Genomic DNA, 26,034 nt, shown 5'->3' with positions numbered 1-26,034 from the left:
AATCTTCTTTGCTTCAGTTTTTTTTTATGACAGTTACACACTTTCTTTAACTTGATATAAGATCCATTTATTTAAAATAATTTTCTAAAACGTTTTATAAAAAATAAGAAAAATAATGCTAGCGCAAAAATATTTGGTTGAAAAGTTATGTAAAACTAGGTTCAGTACCCCAAAAAATAAATAAAAAATGAATTTTATTGTTTCATTCATCAGATTTTATATTAGGTCCAAACGGACAATTTGTTTCATTTCCAGACACATACATGTTTCGAGAGCATTTGGGTTAAAGCCACTTTGGGCTAAAAATATTTAGAAATAGCATATCATTAGAATTTCCGATATACAGGCTCGCAGGTTGCAGACAAAAATGTTTTATTTCTTACAGTGTTGCCATAGCTCGCTTTGAAACTGTTGAATGTTTTTATCAAAAATCTGTTAGAGTTTTACAGAATATAGGCAATAAAAACATAATCCAGATTCTCAATTCGGGCTTCCGAGTGTCCTTGTTCGGGTGGAGGACTATGTGATCCAAAATGTGATGACTCTAGGTAACGATGTTTTTTCGCAATGCAAAAAACATGCATACGTTCATGTAGATTCTCATTATTTAGTTTCATTAAATAAATACAGGGCGATAATATTTGGTGGCAACAGTTTGAAAAGTGATTCGGGCATTTAAAGTGATCCGACGAAAAATGCCGTTTCGAAACTAATAGCCCTTTGTACTAACACTCATTTGGACTTTAAAAAGGAATTATAAAATCGAGAAGCTTTCAGATTTAATGTTAGCCCAAAGGGACTTTTTTTACGCTTTGTATACCTTTATTTATTAAATAACATGTTCTTCTCAATTAAAGCACATAAATTCCAATTCAACAGCAATATCATAAAATATTTAAAAACAGCACATCTTTAGAATTTCTGATAAACAGTCTCGCACGCTGGAGATTAAATTTTTTTTCATTACAGTGTTACCACTGCTCGCTTTGAAACTGTTGAGTTTCCTAATCAAAAATTCGTCAAAGTTTTACAAAATATGAAAGAGATAATAAAACAAATTCAAACTTAAAAATTCCAGTTTCCAGTGTGCATATTCGAGTGGAGGATTACGTTACTCTTAATTTGATGGCTCTAGGTACTGTATTTTTAGTAATGCAAGACATATATTTATGAAGATTCTTAATTATTTAATTTCTTTAAATATAATGCAGAACGATAATATTTGGTGGCAACAATTTAAAAGTTGATTTGTCGTTTATAGTTAAAGGCTATAAAATGCTGTTTTGAGACTAGTAGCCCATCTGTCCTAGTGCCCCTTTGGGATTAAAAGAAAACTATGATTTTGAAAAACGAATTATAAAATCCTTTCTTAAATTTTGTATATATTATTTATAAAACTGAAGCATTTTTCAGATTTTCCTACAAAATTGTACTTGCAGACCTGCATTCTTACATTCAATTGAACGTCTTTCTTTTACGATACTGAGAAAAGTTTAGCCTCTATTTCTAAAAATAGGTCAAGTATTTTCAAATAGAGTGCATGTTGAAAAGAAGCGTGAATGTAAAATGACTAGAAGAAAGAATAGGATATGCGTTGAAAATTAGAGGAGGACGATAAAAAGAAAGGCAATGTGCATTGTCATTCTACGTATTATATATGGCACCTTTGATGAAAAGACTTCTTTTCCGCTATCCAGGAGTGTCACTACACCCTGAACATATATAACTATTATCTGTTTCTGTTCGTACAACTGGGCTCGCACTGTTAAATTTAGAATGATGCGAAAGAAAATTCGAAAGTGCAGTTTACATTTAAATTTTTCCACTATCGATATTACCTGCTAATTGCATTAAAATTAGCTAACTACAGAGCACAAGAAATATAGTAAGACTAGAATTCTCGTATTGCGGGTGTCGAGTTTAGTTCTGTATGCGAATAAAATTTTTGAATTGGTTTCGTTTAGTTGAACCTTGCCAATAGCCGAATGATAAAACACTTGCCGATAGTTTGATTTAGGTTCGAACATAGGTGAATGGGATGACTGCATCATAGGTGTTTTGTGCAAAGTCATTTTCCCTTAGAAAGCCCTGCAGCCCTGGCATGTTTGCAATAAGTAGCTCTCCTATGTTCTGCAATATCCAAATAGTATAAACTATTTTTTTTTTTTTTTTTTGTTGCAAATGAATAATTTACGCATTTTGTTTTGTCAAAAGGAAAGAATGAAAAAAAGAGTATTATTTATTTCTAACTGAGCCAGAAAGCCATGTGAACAAAACTTAATTTTGCTTCTTTTAGTTAAAGTAGAAATATATTGTGCATTTTGCTGAATAAAAAGGGTTTTACACTTCAGCAGTTTTGCCTTAGAATGTCTGTTTTATATTTTGTTTTACGGAAATCAAAATTTGTAATTTTTTGTTGCATACCCTAGATGGGGAAAACATTCTCTGTATGAAAAAATAGCAGCCATACATGTATGTAATAATAAATAAATATGAGCCGGTAGGAAGCAAACCTGTTGCCAAGACTTTCTTAAATATTCAGATAGATTGTGATCATATTATCCCGGATATTCGTTGAAATTAATTGAATTTCTGTTGCAAAGCTTACTTCTACTTTAGTGCATGTTATATATAATTTCTAATATTCGCACTTTGAGCATGTATATTCTTGAACACATAAATATTCTTGAGAAAAACCTAACTGAAAAAGATGAATCTAATCATGATCAGTTCTATATAATTTTATTTTAAAATTCATTATCATTTGCATTTTTTTGAGTGTAAACATTATTTTGTCCTTTTCATATTTCATAACTTTCACCATTTACACCCTTTAAAAATAACTGCATGTCATACTGAAAAATGAAATTTAAGAATGTATAGAATTCTGGGAAATCTTAATTCAGTATATCGAAAACCAAATTATAAATATAAATATTTGTAAAACTTTATGTTTCTGCATTATGTAACTACACTGAAAGTAATACTGATAGAAAATGTTTAGTAAAACTATGCATTGCCTCTATTTAACTGTAATATTTTGAAAAAAATATTTTCAATTTTCCGACTGCACATACAAAACTTATATTCAATAAAACACATCAAGAGCATTGGCCCATCAGTGAACGAGCAATAAAGTCTCTGAACACTGATAATACAGCTGAGAATTCAAGTTTCAGTGAAAGAGCTCACTGCGTAGGCATTTTCTTTCTTTTCCCCACACACAACGTGTATATGAGACAGTTTGCCCCAGAAATTCATCCACGAAGACAACCCTTAGGCAGGTAACCTTCGAGTGCTTTGCCATAGTCAAATTAAATAAAATTAAAAAAATAAGTAAGCATCATGTGCATTAGACTAGAGTCTCTGTTTAATTCTTTCTGTATATATAAAAAGAGAAAAAATTAAAGCTATAGAGGTTAATAAATCCATAAGATTAGATGCAAATTTAACAAATGGATTAAACGAACCCTCGTACAGTCTACCACTTTGTGTAAGCATTTTCGTGGATTTCCTTGAGATATGTAAATACGAGTCCATTTTCTCTAGAAAATTCTCCATGAAATCATGCCTAGCCAACCCTTATATGTTTTGCCATATGCAGTTACATAAGCACACAAAATCATTCTTAAAATGATTAAGTAATTAATTTTATGTTGTTGATGATTTATGTTGGATGAAGCTTTTCAAAAACTAAGATACTTTCCGTAAACAATTAGTACTAATTAGCGCTGTTCAACTGGAATTGGATTGGATTATTTGTTTATAGCACTGCTTTTCAGTCTCATGACTTATATGTATGTATTGCTGAAGAGGGAGGGAGGAAATTCCTGAATGAAAACAATGTAATAATGAATTGTTAATAAACAAATAAATATAATTATTAAATTCATTTGATAATTATATTTTAATTTGCAGTTATAAAGAGATATGTGTTATTAATAAACCAAAAAAGTGCATATTTATTAAGCTGTTTAGTAATACATAAAAGAGCACTTGAAAACTTTTCATATCCTATGTAATTTGTCTCCATTCTGGTACTATGTGCATCCTTGTACACATTACTGACTTACAGTGAAGAACAGAGGAGAACTCTAGCTCAAGTTTTTATTTCTGATATACTGATACTGAATGAGACCTAAAACACTTTTCTTTTAAAATATATCTCCCCTTATGATCCCTGACACAACCATTTACTTTCCCCTTCCGTAATTAACGTCAGTCTCCTGCTCTTGACCGCATTTGCAACGCCACCCTTTGTACAAATGAAAGTCAAACAGAATTGATCAGATCAGATTGAACTGTCAAACATAATTGATCAGATAATGCATTGTTATAATGCATTACCAAATTTTAGTAGAATGACGGAATATTAAGAATTGTACAGGAAGATGTATTTTTTAATAAATCATAGATTATACAGTTAAATATTTTATTTTTGCAGTAAAAGTTGATTACAATTTCTGATTCAAGAACTGGAAAAAATATGTTGGAACCAGGTTTCTTGTTTGCCCTTGTATTTCAAGTGCAGGTTATTTTAATGGTATGTGCTTCTTTTTTGCATTTTGAAATGTCAAAACTATGCTTTCAGCATGCCTGAGTTTTTTACTCGTATGTAGACTCAGTGTTCCATATAAACGTTAACTTCCATATAAAAATTTCTTGAATATTGAAAATGAAGAAAAATAAAAAATATTCTATTTGAAAACTTCAAGTAAATGGAATAAATCAATATACCGAAGGAATTTCTAGAAGTATTTGTTTTAAAAATTTTATTATTGAGATTTGAAATAAAAAAAAACAATTTTAAAAATCTAGGGGGAAAATGCACATCCTGAAACTTTCTGTGGGAAGAAATCTATCAGTATATAATCGCTTAAAATTAATGGAGTAAATTAAGTAAAACAGTTAGGGTGTGAAAAGGTTAGATATACTGTGCAAAAAAATTACAGTTAGAACTATGGAGGTAAGAATAAAAGGAGTTGTCCAACACCGCACTATGACTGACGCAGTGCTTTCAAGCATTATTCTCCAGAAGTGGTATTTTTTTGTTTACATCTAGGGCACCCTTGACAGTGCTTTGATAGTAGTTCCACGCATGACATTTTCATACAAATTGAAAAGAGGGGACACTCCTGTGTAAAAGAAGCACTCATTGTTGGATGGTTAAAAGCAATTTGTATAGTTTAGTGGCATTGATGCAAAAATCACATCTTGGTTATTTTCTGACAACTTGCAGTAGCAATTTTAATTATGAATTTGTTTTATAAAATTCTAAGCTACTGAGCAACAAAAATATAGTTTTTAGCAAAATGTATATTATGCATAAAGAATAAAAACTACTTGAAGGTACCTTTAAAATGTCAAAATATTAAAAAAAATATAACACACTTCAAACATTTCTTTCAATGCAAGTTGTTTTGCTTTTTGTGCTATTACTTTCTCTTTAATTCTGTAGACAGACATAATCTCTTGTTTAGTTGCATTGTTGAAGTCCTGTAACTGCTGTTTCAAGAATTCCGACAAACTTGTCAATCGAAATTTTCTCGTTTTCAGTAACTTCTGTCACTTTCTTCACTATCAGTATTTTCTGGACATAGAACCATACTACAGATTTCACCATTCATTAATTGATTGATGATTGAGACGCAATGTCATCACAATGAAAAACATCTTTTATATCATCTTTATTTATTACCGCCTCTTTACAAAATCCGTTAATTAGATAATTTCACCTTTGTTTGTGTTAAACATAGAAAATGCCGTGGTTCGCAAAGCAAATATTTATTACTGAGATATGCAGAGTAATACGCAGAGTTACATGCAAACAGAGATAAGCATAAGCAGAATAATACAAGCACTAGCACAGATAAATAAGTACAGGCAGAATAATACTAAGCAGCGATAAGTGGTTACAAAGGTCATATATATAACTTCACAACAGATCGTGGTTTAACAAATCATAAACAAGACACAATAAATAACCAATCAAAAGTAACATACAGAATGGGATTTAGTTTCAGAATAACTCGGACCTGGCTGAAAGCTAATGAATGTTTCGGACTTGACAGAAAGCTATACTTCCTTTTAACCAGTAAGAATGCGATTACACATATCTCAACACTCCCCCTTAATCGCACATTATGCATAACATAAAAGAATTACACAATTTTTAAACAGCTCAATGATAACAGTTCATAGAATTTTGTTTTGGACAAAGCCTTAGTTAACATATATGCAATTTGTAAACCTGATTGCACATATTCAATTCTAATATTATTTTCCTTAACAATCTTACGAGTGAACTTTAATTTTATATCTATACGTTTCAACCTACCTGAAAAGTTTTCATTAACAATACTTTTGATACATGACTGGTTATCCTCAAAAATATAAACATTTTTAACACTGGAAATTTCATTTACTACATTTTTAATCCATAAAACATCTTGAATACCTTTACATAAAGCAATTATTTCAGCTTCTGTTGATGAAAGTGCAATATTTCTTTTGCTTGTTACAGCACCACATAATAGGACAATTTGAAAACATTATAAAGTAACCAGTAATTGATTTCCTATCTTGAGTATCTCTCCCCCAATCTGCATCTACATACAAACACAAGTTTGCCCTTTCCAAATCACCCTTTTTGTATATCAATTTTAAATTTAAAGTGTTTTTCAAGTACCTAAGAATTCTTTTTAAAGCACACCAGGCAACATCAGTAGGATGCTCCTGCAGTTGGCTCAAGCAATTTACTGCAAAAATAGTATCTGGCCGTGTGATATATGCTAAGTAAAGTAAAGATCCAATTAATTCTTTGTGTGGGCCATGAAATGCATTTCCTTTCTGAAAATCAGCTGCTGTAGATTTTGGTTGAATGGGAGTTTGGGCTGTTTTACAATCAGACATTTTAAATTTATCAATACGAGGGCTATCCAGAAAGTAGATTACGTTTTGGAATAAAAAAATAAACAAAGTATAGGAAACAAATTTTATTATATACAGATGAAAGCCACACTCAAATACTACTTTTCTACATAGTCACCATACAAATTAAGGCATTTATCGAAGCGATGTACGAGCTTGGAAATTCCTTCGTCGAAAAATTCGGCCGCCTGCGCCTTCAACCACTTCGTTACCTCTTCTTGCCTTCCATCTTGCACAAAACTTGTGGTAACCAAGCTTTTCGCTGATGATTTCGTGCAACAAACTTCGCGAAATTTGTGGAAAACTCAAAGAAAGTTCCGTTATTGTGAAATTTCGATTTTCACGGACTTTAGCATCGACTTTTTCGAGAAGTTCGGCGGTCACTATGCTGGGTCTCCCACTTCGATCTTCGTCGTGAACATTGGTTCGGCCATTTTGAAATCTTATGACCCACTGACGCACTCCACCTTCAGTGATAATGTTGTCCCCATACACTTCACGAAGCTGCCGATAGATTTCTATCGGTTTACAGTTTTTTGCAGTCAGAAACCTTATTACTGAGCGCACCTCGCAGCTCGCGGGATTTTCAATTAACGCAGACATTTCAAACCGTCACAGTATCTGAACGGAGCACAGCACGAACCTCTCACTAGCACGGCTAGATGCAGACTGAGCTGCGCAACGCTCTGACCCCAAGATGGCCGCGCTAGCCCCGCCCCTAGCGGACACAGACGGAAACGTAATCTACTTCCTGGATGGCCCTCGTATATGGTTTCTGATCTAAATATAAACATTCAGACTCAAATTTCAGTCTAATACCCAAAAATTCTGAGACAATTTCAGATTTTGACATTTTAAATTCATTTGATAACAATGATATTATAATATTTGTTTCTTTTACATCTGAACCTGCAATTAATAAGTCATCTACATAAAGAGCCATAATTACTTTCTTACAATTTAAATTTCTGATAAAAATACATGGTTCAGAGTCCAATTGCTTAAAATCTAATTTAATAACAAAATTAAGAAATTTCTGATACCATTGTCGAGGAGACTGTTTAAGACCATATAAACTCTTTTTAAGTTTACATTTCTTACCACTCATATCATCATATCCTTTTGGCTGGTCCATGTAGATGATTTCATCTAACTTACCGTTCAAGAAAGCTGTCTTGACATCTAAAGTAAAAGTTTGCAGACCGTCATTATTGATAATTACCAGGATTAAACGTAAAGAGCACATACTAATCACTGGAAAAAACGTTTCTGTATAATCTATGCCTTCCTTTTGCATAAAGCCACGAGCAACAAGCCTCGCTTTGTAAGTTCCATCTCGTTTTTTACGTAGAATCCATTTGCAGGAAATGGCTCTTTTATCGGGGTAAACTTTGCAGGTCCCAGACGTCGTTATCTTCCATAGATTTCATTTCCTCGTCCATAGCTCTTTTCCATGGTTCTTGTTCTACTTGTGGTAGATTTGCAATATCTTCAAATGTCAGAGTGTCTTGTGCAAACATGACTTGGTAAATCTCAGGATCAGGATTCCTAACTGGCTGTTTCTTTTCTCTTGAGGATTTTCTTTGTTCCTCCTTCTTATTTGCATCATTTAATTCCCCGTTATCAGTGTCTGAAAATCCTGATTTGTCTTCATTTTTAATGTCATCATTGTCATTTTCACTCAAATCAGAACTATCGCAAATATGTTTTTGATTTTCTACTTTCTTCTTTTCTTCATTAAATTTAACATTTCTGGAAACAATGATGCGTCTTGTTTCTGGAATCATTAAACGATATCCCATTGTGGAATTACCTACAAATATCATTCTCGCAGAATTTTCATCTAGTTTCTTTCTTTGCGATGGTGGCACTAGAGTATAAGCATCACAGCCAAATACACGCATGTTTTTTAAATCAGGATTTTCACTATACTTCAGAAAATAAAGAACACGATTTTCAATTGAACTATTTAGGAGTCGATTATTTATGTAAGCATCCGTAAGTACTGCTTCACCCCAAAGAAATTTTGGTAATTTTGCCTCTAGTATCATTGCTCTAGCTTTTTCCAGTACAGTTCTATTTGCTCGTTCAGCAACACCATTTAGAAAAGGTGTATAGGGAGGTGCAGGATCTATTTTTACACCTGCTCTTTTAGCAACTTCATGCAATTCTCCACTGACATATTCTTTGGCATTGTCACAGCACAGTTTTGCAACAGTTGGATTCAATTTAAAGAATAGCTTGAGTTCATCAACAATGTCACTTTTTCTTTTGAGCAGTCTGATTTCCATAAATCTCGAATAGTCATCAATTATAGTCATGAAATACCTTTCCCCATGGAGTGTTTGAGGTTCTATTGGACCACATATATCAGTGTGTATAGTTATAAGCAGTTTGGATTCTTTTATGCGAGGACCCTTTCCTATAGGCAAAGCACTTTGTTTGGCACGAACACATACTTCACAAAAGGATTCTTTTGCAGGAAGATTCATCAGTTTTAATTTTTGATCACAGCAGTGTCCTAACCTTCTGTGCCATAAATCATCATTCTTTACTGCTAAAGCTGTAAATAAATTTGGTGAAAAATCACTAAAATATTGTCCGCATTTATCCAAGTATCCAAATCTAAAACGCTTGTTTTTGTTTTCGATATAAACTATTTCATTTTTAAAAATTACGCTCAAACCTGCTCCTTCAATATTTTTAACAGAAATTAATTGTCCGTTTAATTTTGGAACGTAAAGAACATCTTTTAACATTATTTCAGCACCATTCTTAGTTTTACCGCAAATATCACCAATTCCTTCCACTTCTAAAACCGCCGACTTAGACCCGCACTTAACAGTTCCAGTCTTAGGCTTAATTGAGGTGAACCATTCCTTGTGAGAAGACATATGAGAAGTTGCACCAGAATCAATAATAAATTGATCATGCACAAGATTTCCAGCCATAAAAGATATCACAGGGGATGCATACTTATTACTATTTGAATTTGCCTGCTTTTTAGAATTATCAAAACATTCACTTTTGAAATGACCACTTTTTCCACAGTTATGACAGACGCAGTTCTTTTTCCTACAAAATTTAACAGAATGTCCTTTTCTTTTACAATAAGTACAAAACAATTCTTTACGAGCACTAATAAAAACAGAGTTATCTGTATTTGGTTTAGAATACTTATTTTCATTTTTATAATCAAACATAAGAGATTCACAATCAATAAGTCTGCTTGTAACAAAATCTAAACTTAAATTATTGCTTGGCTGATTCTCTAGAGATGCCTTAATATTTTCATATTCTTTTGGCAAAGACATTAAAATGTAAATAATATCAAAATCGCTTAATTCAGAGCCAGAGACGCGTAGACTACTCACCAGGTTCATTATGCTGTCGATATGCTGTCTCATTGACACAACCTTGGATTTCCTTATGGTAGCTAGACGTTTACGTGTTAAAATTTGACTCACTGCACCTTTAGTGCTATACATAGATTGTAGTTTCTTCCATATTTTACATGCAGTGTCTTCACGTTGAAGAGAAGCAATAACATTATCACTTAGAAGGGCAAGGATTAAGGCATAAGCCTTTTTTGATTTCAAAACATCTGCAACTCTGTCTGCAACTGCTTCTGTTTCTAAAAACGTATCCAATTCTCTTGCAATAAATACTGCTCGAACTCGTCGACACCAAACAGTAAAGTTATTAACACCGTCAAATGGCGCTACACCAAAAGCTTCCCTTTCATTTCCGGAAAAAGCCATCATTCACGAAACACCAAAACAAAATCACGCGAACGATAAATTATTACACTGGAAGGTTCAATTAGGGAAACTATCAGCGAATTCTAACTTTTGAAGGAACCACGCTCTGCTGTTAAACATAGAAAATGCCGTGGTTCGCAAAGCAAATATTTATTACTGAGATATGCAGAGTAATACACAGAGTTACATGCAAACAGACATAAGCATAAGCAGAATAATACAAGCACTAGCACAGATAAATAAGTACAGGCAGAATAATACTAAGCAGCGATAAGTGGTTACAAAGGTCATATATATAACTTCACAACAGATCGTGGTTTAACAAATCATAAACAAGACACAATAAATAACCAATCAAAAGTAACATGCAGAATGGGATTTAGTTTCAGAATAACTCGGACCTGGCTGTAAGCTAATGAATGTTTCGGACTTGACAGAAAGCTATACTTCCTTTTAACCAGTAAGAATGCGATTACAAATATCTCAACAGTTTGGCGATATCCGTAAACCTTTAAAATTAGCAGCTATCATCATCAACTTTAGATGTTCTTCACTATACATATTTGGCTATGCATCCTGAGCTTGACTACTAACGCCAAGTTGTTTTGTTAAATTTTTTCTTGCTTCTATTGTGCACTGAGACAATTAAACCAGAATTGTATTAGTTTAGTTATTTATGTCTATTTCTTGCACATGCTTAAGGCTTATCAGAGTTCTGAATAAATAAATTCCCACCATATACTTATTGAGGGCCGGCACTAGATATCTTACTGCCTGATGCAGTCTCTGTGAGTCCTAAATTCTGCGACTCGATGCGGCCAACGAGCCCTGGCGATGGTTCTGGGTTTATGTGAATAACAAATCAATTATTCTTAATTCAAATAGCCCTAAATGTAATCGTTAGGTCTATGAGTATCATCAATAAAATCTTATTTTTAGCATAATGCAAGAAATCTTTGGTAAATTATTCCTCGTCAACATTTTTTAATGCATTTAACTGAAATCTGTAATCATCGCAAAGTGTAATATCAACAGAAAAGGTTACCACACTCCTTTATTATTCAATTACTAACATAAAAAAATTGTTTAGGCATCGCTATATAAGTCATTGCTTAATTTGTTGTGTTTTGATAAACATGCGGTGATGGAAGGAAAGTATAATAAATAATGATTTGCTAGGTTGGCGTGAGATCAATGATGTCTCTATTTGTAATGTTTCGGATTGAGATGTACGTCAAGCAGATATGCAGCAACGGAACCAAATTACTGATCATACAAATTTATGTTAAAATGATTGTTTCTTCAATAACAAGGTATTTTATTTAGTGTTGAAGCGAAATTAAGAATCGGGACTCTCCAGATGTTTTATTATGTGCGGGGGGGGGGATGAAATGTTGATGCGTAAAGCCTAGGAAAAAATATTGGTGTTTTTGAGGTCTGGATTTTAGATCATTCCGTATAATGGATGTCCGGATTTCAGACTTTGTACTGTATATGTATTTGTGAATTTAGATCGATTAGTCGTTTTATCTATTTTAAAAAATGAAGCAGTATTATGCAGAGTAAGGCAGTTAAGATTGCGATCTGATGACAGTGAGGTTAATGTTTAAACGTGAAATGGATAGTTGTTATTTATTATGTTATCAGAGAAGTTTTAAACTGGGTAAAATCGCTAAAACTGGTGCTGAATGCTCTGCCAAAATATGTTTACTAAAACAGGGTTCGTACGGCCCTTAAAAGTCCTTAAATTTTTTGGAATCAATTTTTGGTCCTTAAAAGTCCTTAATTTTGGCCCAAATGAGTAGAAGGTCCTTAATTTTAATCATCTAAATTTTGTGTCTGTTTTTACGACTGCCATTTTGAGTGTGAATTAGCATTTTGGAGGAATATTTTTGGCAATTCACTGACGTATATGGTTATCTTTTGAATGGGTTCATGGGTTATAATTTGTTTCTGTTTCTAATATTTACTCGAGTTTCATGGGATACTCGAGTTTCTAAGCAAGAAGAGAAACATAAACATTTCAAAATTCATTTTTCGTAATATAGAGCTCTTAAACAATTTTCGCTTTTGGGAATGTGAGTTCTTTTATTAAACAGTTCTAAATTTCGCGACTTGTCAGTATTTTGGCGATTTTAGGATCAGTTTCTATAGAAAATTTTTAATTCCGAAATCTGAGAATTTTTTTTTAAATTGTCGATTTTTTTTAAAAGCATCATAACATTGATAAATTTCATTAAAATAATGGTAATATATTGGAATTATATTTAAAAAATAACATTAAAATAAAGCATTTTTATTTTTCGATCTCATATTAAAAAGTTTCATTTTGGCAACTTGTACAATATTTTGAATCTGAAAAATAAATAAGGTATAATGCTGTAAAGCATAATTTACAAAACAGCTTTTAGGAAAAGCAAAATTAGCTATGTAATTAATTAAAAAGTCATCTTTTTAATTTTTTCGTAGTAAGCGTTTTTCCCATGTAATTGTCTCAGAATATTCAAAATTCTCAGAATATGCATCAGTTTTTCTATAAAATTAATTTTACACTTTTTCTCTCCTCCCTTTTTTTTCTCCAAAATACTTCTGGCTTTTTGCTGTTACAGAATTGGTTGGGATAATTTTTCTTTAGTATTTTTGACATTGCAGCTTGGAAAATTTAGAAGGATTTGAAGGCAAGATTTATAGACCCACGATTCTAGAAGATTTGAGAAATATGTGACAAAATGAAAAATGTCTCCTTGGTATCAACACGTAATGGATGTATTTTACAGAAAGTTTGCGATGAATTTCTTACTTTTTGGAGAACGTCTGGAAGAACAATGGAGACATACAGGGGTTGGACAAAAATATGGAAACACCTTTAAGAAAACATGTTTCTTTGCTAAATATGGTGAAGGAAACCCGTTGGCATCCAAAACAGCTTGCAGTCTTCTCGGAATGGATAAATACAGTTTCTATATGTTTGCCAAGGGAATATTTTACCATTCTTTCTGCAAAGTGGTGGCAAGTTCAGATAACGATGTTGGCGGTGGATAACGAGAACGCACTTTCCGTTCCTATGTAGACCACAAAGGTTCGATAATATTCAGGTCTGGTGACTGTGGTGGCCAGGGGAGATGGGACAACTTATCCTCGTGCTCAGAGAACCAGTCCTGGACAATGTAAGCTGTGTGAACAGGGGCTTTGTCGTCTTGGAAGACACCATCACGGAACAAAGTTTGTACCATGGGATGAACTTGATCGGCCAAAATGTTCACATAAGTCTTGGCAGTCATGTGCCCTGACACAGTTATCATGGGGCTAGTAGAGAACCACGATATGGCTGCCCAAACCACAACAGAGCCCCCGCCATGTTTCACTCTTGGCAACAAGCAGTCTGTATTATAGGCTTGAGATGGCGTTCTCCAGACGTAAACTCGGCCAGAAGTGGGGAAACAATGTGAAAGAAGACTCGTCAGACCATATTACTCGCTTCCACTGCTCTATAGTCCAGGCTCTATGACTTAAACACCACCTTTTCCTGTTACGGGCATTAGCGTCACTGATGAGTGGCTTCTCAATTGCAGCACGGCCAGCAATTCCCTGTTTATGAAGCTCCCTTCTAATTGTTTTGGTACTCACAGGGTTCGGTAACACAACATTCATTTCAGCAGTAACTTTTGCAGCTGTGGTCTTCTTATTTTTCGTCAGAATTGCCCTTAATGATCGTCTGTCACGATCACGGACACACTTTCGGCTGCGCTGTGATTTAGCAGATGATGTTTTTCCGCTTTTCAAATATGCGGAATAAATCTTCGATGCAGTACCTCTTGAAACACTAAACACCTCGGCTTCCTTGCTTACGGAAGCACCTACCATACGTGCTCCAACAATTTGCCCACGTTCGAAGTCTGTTAATTCTGACATAATGCAATGACAACCATACATAACAGTACTCCGACAACAACTGAACTGTTTAGCACATTTACGAAGTGGTATAGGTGGCATCAGTAGTCAAAAATGTCAGCGCCACCTACATATTTCATTAAAATCAATCTTTCTTTTCAAACATGCATTTCACAAGGTGTTCCCATATTTTTGTCCATCCACTGTAATATTTGAATGTTTTACTCCTTATACTAGAATCTTTTTTTTAACATGTTTATCCTCCATTTGTTTTCCCTACTTTTCTCTAGACACAAGCATGGAAAATATCAAAAATGTTTCTAATCTTATTACTTGGGCAGGCATTATAGAAAGGGATTTTTTTTATTAATAAAGAAATTGAAAACTTACAATTTAAAAGATCCATCTAATATGTCTTAATGCATCATACGCAGAGCTTGCACTAGGCATTTTCCCATCTGATGCAATCTCTGTGGATCCTAAATTCGACTGCATAGTACCTTTCTAAATTCTGCTTCCAATGCCTGCTCTAAATTCTAAAAGTTTTGCCATTTCTAGATTTTGTTGTTTGGTTTGTCACTAAATTCTAAAAATTCTGCCACACCAGCTCTGTAACTGGCCTTTACCATTTATATTTCATATTTCTTCTGAATTTCATATTACTAAAGAAATTAAATTAGTCATTTTTTCTGTACATTCTAAATGCATTTAGTGTTTTTTAGAAAAACAGAAATCTTTAATTAAATCCAAAAATTCTAAAATGAAAAGGAAACATGCTAAAGAAAGTAACTGAATACATAAAGAAAATTATTCTTCAAAGATATGTGCAGTTATTATTATGTAAATTACCTAGTGGTTTATGATATCAGCCTTTACAATGATTTTCCATTTCTGTTTCCTCATATGATAGGATTACTGAGTCAGATTAAATTAAATTGTATACTCTTTGACCACTAGTCCACATTTTTAGTTTGAATTTGACTGTTCTTGTTTAATTACGTTACCATGATTGACTTTATTAGCATCAGAACATGCCTTTGTGTTTGTTCTAAGTTCTTTTTAAATAAAAGGCTTATTTAAACCTTTGTCTGATATTGTAGTTACTTTCAGACATAGTGATAATTTGCTTCACATCTGTCGTTGGTTTTGGACTATTTAACTTTTATCAGATCAAGTAAACCCTCATAGGTATATTGTGGAGTGGTTGACAAGTTAGGAGATAAAGCACACAGAAACTAGTGAGAGCATTGGTTTGCATATTGAGGCAAATCTCTAATTATTGTTAGAAAAGATGCTTAAAGAGAAGGAAGTCGGTATAAACTAGCCAAAATGTTTGAGAAGGCTTCAAATTAAAATGATGGATAAATACTATTTTGTTGAGTGTTGTTACAAATTATTTATGTTTTGTAGCTATGAAAACATAAATGGTATAAATGTTTTGTAGCTTTTAATGCGTAATTATCCTAATATTGTTAAAGAATTAATGTCATAAATTACATGTATTTTAAACTGTGAAATGTTATTAGATTTTGATTTTAATAAGGCCTTTTTTAACAAATATTGTTAAAAAATAAAATTTAATAGTGGCCTTGTAAATCCATAATGACTAAGGTTACCTATTTACCTAATTTAATTATTTATAACTAAGATAAACTCACAAGATAAAACACAAAAACGTAGAAATTCAAGTAAAACTTATTCTTTGCATCTAGCGAGAGTTAAAATATTACAAAACAACTTATCACCTCTGGTGCTTGACTGGCTTATTGGAACCTGAAAGTATATTAACTGGGTTACAACCCCTGGAATTCTGCACAAAGCTATGACACTAACTGCATAAAGTGCAGAGCCTGACTAACTTTGAACACTTGCTAACCGTGCCTCTACATCAGGCCTTTCAGGTTTGTTCTAATCAGCAGGTCTCCATCTAGACAAGCAGCTGTGGTAATAACATTCAGTCTTTTGTTATGAATCATGCTGATTATGCTTACTTTATTTACTTCTCATTTTAACCTATGCCGTGTGACATAAAATCTACCTGCTATTTACTAAACCTCTAGACCAGCAGTTATAAACCTTATGACTCACATGCAGCATCTAAACAAAAGTTGAAAACCTTTAATACCACCACTACAAAGTACTACTACCACAACCAATCTTGAGCAAAGCTCAGATCACATAAATTTATGAGTGTTAGAGAAAAAAACTCAGTCAGGATGTTGGGGTTTTAATTTTTGAAATAAATAGTTAAAAATACTTTGCTTCTTTGTGTACCACCTATTTTTTTTCTTGCGTACCACTGGTTGAGAACCTTTGCTCTAGACTGATCAAGTATGTAACAAAATGAGACACACACACACACACACACACAAAAAAAAAAAAAAAAAAAAAAAAAAAAAAAAAAAAATCAACATAAAGCTAACTATTATAAAATGTAAATGTCACTTATCTTCTTTCTAATATTTTCAACCTGTTATAAGTGTAAAATGTTTACTGCTACTTGATAAACTGCTTGAAGTTTATTTTATTCTCAAATTTATTAATAATTATGTTATTTCATGTTTAGTAATAATGCATACTACTGCTTAGGGATCTGTTTTATTTTTTAGGATGATATTACAAAAGTGAAATTCAGGCATATAGAATAATATTTTTAATTGAATTTATTCCGTTCTTATTTGTTCATGGGGGGGGGACGCCGCGGCACGCAATGAAGTGGAAGTTGATCTGTCAGCACTATCCTTATCTTCAGGGCAGATGTTTTTATTTTATTTGGCTTATAATTCCTTACTAAATGTAGTATTTCATCTCGATGTACTCCGTCTTTGATAGGATTTAAATCAAATTCCTCGTCATTATAATTCGCTTCCAATAGTGAAGAAAGTGACACAGAGGTTATTAGAAACGAAATTTCATAGTTTTCTTTATGTGTAATGTGTATACAAGCCAGTTTCCGTTAGGAATTCCTCCTCGAAGCCATCCTTCATCTTAGGTAATGTTTGGCTTTGTGTAGTAAGGATTTTTGGCGTAAAATTCGCCACTACACGAGCCAAAATAAGAAGTCAAAGAATTGCACAAACTCTGTATCCATATGCTGCCAAAAATTGGCAATTTTTGCCAAGGGATACCCGTAAATATATTTTTGCCAACCTTAATTTCAACCAAATTCGGCAGGAGGTCATTAATTTTAATCATCTGAAATTTCTGTTTTTATGGCTGCCATTTTGAATGTGAATTAGCATTTTGGATGAATATTTTTGACGATTCATTGATAAATGTAGTTATCTTCTGAATGGGTGACTAGTTTCATGGATTATAAACTGTTTCTAAAACAGTAAACAGTGGGATACTTCCAAGTTTCTGAGCAAGAAGTGAAACATAAGCATTTCGAAATTATTTCACTTTTTCTAATGAAGAGCTCTTAAACAACTTTTTGCTTTTGGGAATGTGAATTCTTTATTAAACGGTTCCAAATTTGGCGATTTATCAACATTTTGGCGATTTTAAGATCAGGTTCTGTGGAAAACTTAATTCGGAAATCAGGAATTTTTCGATGATACTTTTATGAAATAACATAACATTGATTAATTTAATTAAAATAATGCTAATATATTTAAACTGTATTCAAGTAATAACATTAAATTGAGACATTTTTATTTTTCGCTATCATATGATAATGTGACATTACTTTCGATTTTGGAGACTTATACAGTCAAAAGTCGTTAATTCAAACACCCATAATTCGGAATGATCTATAATCTGGACCTCAAAGCTAAAAACTTTCTGCGCATGCGCCGCGTTGACATATGCGCGTAGGCGTTTACGCGTGCATGTAAGACCTTTACGACTGCGCATATGCTTGTGTGCAAGTGCATAATACGTTTTCGCATGCACGCTTAATGTATAACGGACGGTATAAGCTAAAATTATCTAATTATCTATTTCAGTTAATGTTGATGATTGCGTTGTTCCTTAATCTTCGAACTGGATCCGGTTTATTACTTTTTTCAGACTGTAAGAGCAATTTTATAAAAGTAAACTTGAACTTTTGATTATGTCAAATAGAATTTCTGATGCTGGAGTTCCCAAAGGATCTACAAAACGAAAGTATGTTTCGATGTCCATCAAACAAAAAGTGGAATTGCTGCAAAAAATGGATATAGACATGAAGAAGGTGACAGAGAGGTTAGTGAAAACAAAAAAATTCTGATTGACAAGTTAGTCGCTATTCTCGGCACAGCAATTATGGGACTTGAACAGCGGAACTTTGTAACTGAACAAGAAATTATGTCTGTTTATAGAATTAAAGAGAAAGTATTATCACATAAAACAAAGCAACTTAAACAACTTACATTAAAAGAAATGTTTAATAAAGTAAACAAATAAATATTAAACCTATTTTTTTTTGTAAATTTTGATACCCTTTAGATCATAATTGTTCTTTATTTCATAAATTATGGTTTCATATTTTTAATTTTAGAATTTCTGCATGCCATCTTACCAGATTTAAACTGATGATCTATAATCCGGAAAAATCGATAATCCGGAATCGCCGAAGTCCCGACGAGTCCGGATTAACGACTTTTGACTGTACAATATTTTGAATGTGAAAAACAAACAAGGTAATAAATGCTTAATTTCACTTTAGCACAATTTACAAAACAATTCCTAGCAAAAGGAAAATAGCTATGTAATTAATTAAAAATTGCCTTCGTTTTAATTTTTCCATGGTAAGAGTTTTCCCTAAGTATTTGCCTTAATATGCATCAGTTTTGTCTATAAAATTAATTTTACACTTTTTTCCTGTGACTTTTGCTGTCACAGAATTGATAGGGGTAATTTTTTATTAGGATTTTAGATATTACAACTTTGAAGATTTGAAGGCAAGATTCACAGATCCACAAGTCTAGAAGATTCCTGAAAAATGTCTTCATGGTATTAACATGCAGTTGATGTATTTTATAAAAAGTTTGTGATGAAATTTTACTGTTTGGAGAATTTTCGGAAGAACAATGAAAACATAATATTTGAATGTTTTACTTCTGATACTAGACATTTTTTTTCTTAACCAATTGACAAATCACTGCGTTCATTTGTCTCGAAAATTGCGATGCAGTTAATTATTTTAGAGTGCACTCGTATTGCAAAGTGCGCGTAAGGTCAGATTACATACATTCACACCCATGGAGCAACAAAGACACACTGACACTAAAGCGCAAAAGCACTGCATCGTGGTTTTCAAGACAAATGAACACAGCGCTTTTGCGTCGCGTAGCAGTCAAACGGTTAAATATATTTATCTTCCCATTGTTTTCTCTACTTTTCACTAGACACAAGCATGGAAAATATCAAAAATGCTTCTAAGCTTATCACATGGGCAGGCATTTACAAGAAAGGAATTTTTCTATTAATGAAGAATTTGAAAACTGACAATTTAAAAGATTCATTGTGTATGTCTCAGTGTATTCTTAAGATAGTTATGCTTTTACTGCACTGTCATTTGTAGATCAGTCCATATATATATATATGACTTGGTAATGTTGGTGATGTAGTTAGTTCAGAACTTAAACTTTCTTTTAATAAGCTGCCATAGGGAAAAACTGTGCACTTTTGCTTCTACCTCAGTTCTTGCCGAGATGCTGCCTCGCTTCTCTCTTCTAATCGCAATGGTATAAAAAGTATAAATGTTCTTGAAGAGTGTCAAGTAAATTGTGCCTGCAAATGCCAGTTGAAGTAAAGATGAATATTTAATTTGGCCTGTCTGCCAAGTTTAGTGTGGATCAACATTCTGTGCAATCAAGTCTTTTATTGTGAATCAACATTGCATGCAAACAAAATTCCAGCTATTGCTTCTAAAGTTTGCTCTGTTAGAATATGGGATGGTTTCATTACATATATTTGCTTGTTTCGGAAAATATGAGCCAGTTTCTTTTTTTGATTTATTTTTACATTGAGAAAGATGATCGTACAAAGGTTGTTTATCATGCATTTAATCAATTATTTTATATCAGTCATAGGTAGAGAAATAATATGTAATAATATATACAAAAATAATATATATGACATATATATTAGTTATAGATATTTAAATAATTTAGATACAATAATATATGTATGCATAATATGATGACTAAGTTTTGCTAAGATTCGAATGCTTAGCAGTTAACTGCATTAAAATACAAATTGGCAGGAAAATCAGCCAAATATTTGCTCTTTAAAAAAAAATTGCTCTCGGTCTAGCCATTTAATAAAACTAAGCCCTCATTGTTAAAATGTACTTAAGACAGAAAGAAATACAGTGCTAAGTCTGTAATCCGGATGTCCATTATCCAGAATAATCTATAATCCAAACTGGCAGGAAAATCATGCAAATATTTGCTCTTTTAAAAAAAAATTGCTCTCGGTTTAGCCATTTAATAAAATATGAAAGCCCTCATTGTTAAAATGTACTTAAGACAGAAAGAAATACAGTGCTAAGTCTGTAATCTGGATGTCCATTATCCGGAATAATTTATAATCCGGACCTCAAAGCCACAAACTTTTTTTGTATGCGTTTAGCACAAAAAAGAAAGCAACTTAAACAACTTACATTGAAAGAAATGTTTAATAAAGAAACAAATAAATATTAAGCTTTTTTTTTTTTGTAAATTTTGATATAGTTCATAATTGCTCTTTATTTCATAAATTACGGTTTCATATTTTTAATTGTATAATTTCAGCATGCCATCTTACCAGATTTATATTGATGATCTATAATCTGGAATCGCTGAAGCGAGTCCGGATTACGGACTTTGTACTGTACAAGTCAGCAATTTCCGAATAGTTTCCCACCGATTGTAGAAGTCTGAAAAACACTTTTACAGATTTAAATTAAAATATTTAATTCAAATTAAAATCAGTTTTGTATATGGGTGAACAACACTACAATCAGTTATTACGCAACCTCATTCAAATTCACTCTAATTATCTATTTCAGTTAATGTTGCAGATTGCATTGTTCTTTAATCTTCGAATTGGATCTGACTTATTATTTTTCACAGACTGTTAGAGCAATTTTATAAAAGTAAGCTTGAACTTTCGATTATGTCAAAAAGAATTTCCGATTCTGAAGCTGCCAAAGGATCTACAAAGCGAAAGCATGTTTCGATGTCCATCAAACAAAAAGTGGAATTGCTGCAAAAAAATGGATAAAGGCATATCCTTTGTTTCTCTAACCATTTCCAAAATCTGTTTATCAATTTCACACTGCTCTGCGGGGGAAGGGGGCGTCGCCGCGCAATGAACTGAAAGTTGATCTGTCAGCATTATCCTTATCTTTAGGGCAGATGTTTTTATTTTATTTGGCCTATAATTCCTTACTAAATGTAGTATTTCATCTCGATGTACTCCGTCTTTGATATGATTTAAATCAAATTCCTCGTCATTATAAATATCACGAATACAAATCAAATAGTTTTTCTGGTTGCAATTTTCTAATTTTGACTATGCATAATGTATGCTTTACGCATGCACAAGTAAACAAATAAATATTAAGCTTTTTTTTGTAAATTTTGATACCCTTTAGATCATAATGGTTCTTTATTTCATAAGTTACGTTTTCATATTTTTAATTTTACAATTTCTGCATGCCATCTTTTCAGATTTAAACTGATGATCTATAATCCGGAAAAATCGATAAACCGGAATCGCCGAAGTCCCGACGAGTCTGGATTAAAGACTTTTGACTGTATTTCATTTGTTTAATTATATTTCATTTGTTTAATTATATTTCATATGTTAAATTCTGTTTCAATTATTCAATTTTGTAATTGATTATAATAACATGTAACTATATGTAATATAACAGTATTTGATGTTTTCTATATTAATACTGAAAATATATTTTCAATATAATACTGAAGGTTATTTCATATTTATCTTAATAACAGCATATTATAATTTAAAATAATAACATTGGTTCAATTTTTTTTTTTTTGCCATAATGCAAAATTATATTACATTTTAGTAACATTCTCTAAATAAAATGCTTCAAATGTTTTTGTTACTGAATTTATTCAACATAATTATTGAATGACAAAGTTTTATATAATTTTCATAATACAGTTTTACACTAGTATTCTCATTACAAGCGACCTACCACTTATCCAGTGAATCGTAATTAAAACCAAAGAAACTAATAACATCAGCGTACCGTAGCCATTACCACATGAGAAGCAGCAGTACATATAAATAAATAAAGAAATTATATGTATTTACTTTTATTACATTACCAAAATATTATACCAAATTATGTAACATTACCAGAAGAATGCACCAGTGTGGTCCTGAAGAAAACCTGCTATATCTGTCATTGGTCATCATTGTGCTTTAAACACATTAAAAAGCAGGTCAAGCAGTCCTCTTTGGAATCTGTTAATTAAAGCAGTCCTGTTTCACATTTACCAATAATCGTAATTTTATTGCTATAATCAGATATAAAACAACACTGATAGACATTCTTTTTTTTTTCATTCCCACAAGGCCCACCAGTGACAGAGTGGTAAATTTGCTTAATACTAGTAATTCGACCTTGGTTCAATTCCAGCAAACAGGCATTGGCAAATATTCTGGCTGCTTGGGTGTTATCGGGATTTTCACTATATGTAACGGGAATATGAGCCAGTTTCCCTTAAAAAGTTCTCCATAAAAATATTCCTTCCCTTAGGCACATTGTCCTTGTGTGCTTTGCCGTAATCGAATAAACTAAACCTTTCTATTCACACAAATACTGACCTGATATCTCTCAACATGGCCATAAATTTATTCCCATTGTTGACATTGTTAATCATTCATAATAAAATCATTTTTAAAACAAATACAAAATTAAATTGTATTTTAATATTTAACAGCCATAAATAATGTTTAAAACATTAGATTAAATTTATAGATATTAATAAAACCAATTACTTTTTAAGTTAGGTGACGTCATTGATTACATCATCCACAACATAAAATTATATAAAATATTATAAACAAAATTTTTATTTCAAATAAAAATGATAAATTAAATTGATTTTTAATATTTAGAAGCCATAAATAGTATTTAAAACACGGAATTTATGCATAATAAAATGCATTATTTTTTAAATAAAATGACAACAAAGTATTGGTTACCATAAATAACTTATCCAACAATGGGTTTACCATAAGTCGTATTACTCGCCAAAAGAAAAATCCCCAAAATCCGTGCAACTGTCTACCAGTTCTTGAGTTGTCTACATAAAGGCGTTATAGTGAAATAGAATTTTAAAGTGCTAAGTTAAAATCGCTGTTAATTTCGAGAAATTGGTGTGTTAATTACTGAATCCATTGCATTCGTGATTTGTAACTTGTATATATTTGTTTCAGATATTAATTAATAATGTGTCATTCCTATTTTTTTTTTACTATGCTGAACTGCTTTTAGTATTTAGGACTGAATCATTTTCCATTAGTTGGGCTAGTTATTGTTCCAAATATTTCAAAACTGCATATTTCAGAGAATTTCTATGTAAATTTGATTATTACATTGCAAAAATAGTCTGACTATGTAAATATTTTGAATATGTAACTATTTATTATGTTATCGAGCTGTGTGAGGACAATAGTAGAGTTCTTTAGTAGTTTACATAAAGGCGTATTGTGAATTTTAATGTGCTAGGTTACAGTTGCTGTTAGTATAGAGAAATTGGTATAAAATTATTAAATCCATTTCATTAGTGATTTGTAATTTGCTTATAATTGTTTACATGAAATTTTTAATTATTTAATAATGTGTGATTCCCATTTTTGTACTGTGCTGAACTATTTTAGCATTGAATCGTTTTCTATTAGTATCATTTATTAGTATGAGTAACTATTGCTGCAAATATTGAAAAAATGCCTATTTCAGGGAAAATGTAAATTTGATTATTTCATTGCATTGGAGAGACAGCTGCATTAGGAGGGTTCGCACGGTTTGTATCCGTGTAACTTTTGATATGTATGTCGCGCCTCCGCCCACCAGCGGCCAAGCGGTAAAGTCGCTGAACTCTGGTAGTTCGGTCCGAGGTTCGAATCCCGTGAACGAGCTGGCTGCATGGGTGTTTTGCATGTTTCCCTTAGAAAGTCCTCCACGAAGTCCTAGTGCCCTTTGCCATAATTAAATACACTGTGTGTCGGGCCTCCAGTGGCTGAACGGTAAACTCTGAACACTGGTAGTTCGGTCAGGGGTTAGAATCCCAGCGAATTTGCTGGCTCCGTGGGCGTTTCCGTAGTTTCACTCATGCGCAATTTGCATACAAGCCAATTACTCTTCGAAAGCCCTCAGTGAAGGCATCTCTTCTTAACTCTTATCACATACGATATTTGTTGCCGAAACAAAACGTTTGGTGGAACAGTTCTGAGAAATGCTCTTTGGCGAAATAGGGTTACCATCTTCACTTGGTAAGCAGGCTGAAAGCCAAACAAGAATCGGTTATCTCTCAGATTGGGGAAAGTGACGTTTCCTTTCAAGTGACGTTTGCTTCTTCGTGTTGTTTTGTATCGCTCACACTCTTTTCGTTTTAAACTTTATTGTTAGTAATGGAAGATAATAGAAAGGTGATTGCTATTAAGTTAATCACTTTGATCTCCACTCTGGCACTTCAAGTAACAGATAAACACACTTCTGGTTATAGCAGTCAATTACATCAGTAATAGCCAAATTCTGTATACACTAAGAATAGTTTAAAACGTGTGCTGGATAAGTCTATTTATCAGACATTACTTATGTGTATTTTCTGTTGTCTGCATTTCAATGAAAATTTGATGGCTCACTGGAAAATTTGTGATCTGGTGAAAGCATTTTCTTGACTAACTTTATGGCTCATAATTACTGTTCTGTCCATTCAAACAAACAGGGGGGGAGGGAACCTTCTATGACAAAAATCTATATGGCTAATATTTACATCCTCACAGCCAGCAGATACTATTCAGCAAAATGAAGATCAAATAAAGCATCTGAATACATGAGCAATCAAACATGTGCGAGTTGTTTACTGTCCCATAGAATACTCGGTAATACACCTAAAACACATTAATTATACCAACTCTAGAAATTAGGTGGTACACATCATGAGTTTGTTTTATGTGATTACAGCAAAGCCTCGAGGGATATCTGCCTAACAGGAGGGATCCCTTTGTAGAAGATTTTTTAAAACTGGCTCGTATACCAGTTACAAATGGGGAAAACCAAGAAAACGCCCATGTAGCCAGCCTGTTCGTGGCATTCTAACCTGAGACAGAACTACCAGTGTTCAACGACGCTTCGGCCACTAGTAGGCCCGTGCACTTAATTGGGAAGTTCAGTTCATAATATAAACAGACATGAAGGTGATAATCAGTTGTGCACTGTTTTAAGTAATCAGATGTTATAAATGCACAGCTGTTACATTTCTTATTATTTATTAGTCAT

General features: G+C 32.6%; 1 protein-coding gene across 2 annotated transcripts in view; it reads left to right on the top strand.

Moving 5' to 3' along the window:
• The window catches only part of LOC118184476 (histone-lysine N-methyltransferase NSD3-like), a 339,671-nt gene that overhangs the window by 38,341 nt on the left and 275,296 nt on the right, over window positions 1-26,034 (top strand). The gene's annotated exons all lie outside the window — the stretch shown is intronic.

This window comes from Stegodyphus dumicola, chromosome X2 (assembly GCF_044657685.1).
Source record: "Stegodyphus dumicola isolate Sdum_Otavi_A_Nest chromosome X2, ASM4465768v1".
In the NCBI taxonomy this organism is placed as follows: domain Eukaryota; kingdom Metazoa; phylum Arthropoda; class Arachnida; order Araneae; family Eresidae; genus Stegodyphus; species Stegodyphus dumicola.
Note: the sequence above shows the minus strand (reverse complement) of the source record. Positions and strands in the feature narration are given on the sequence as shown.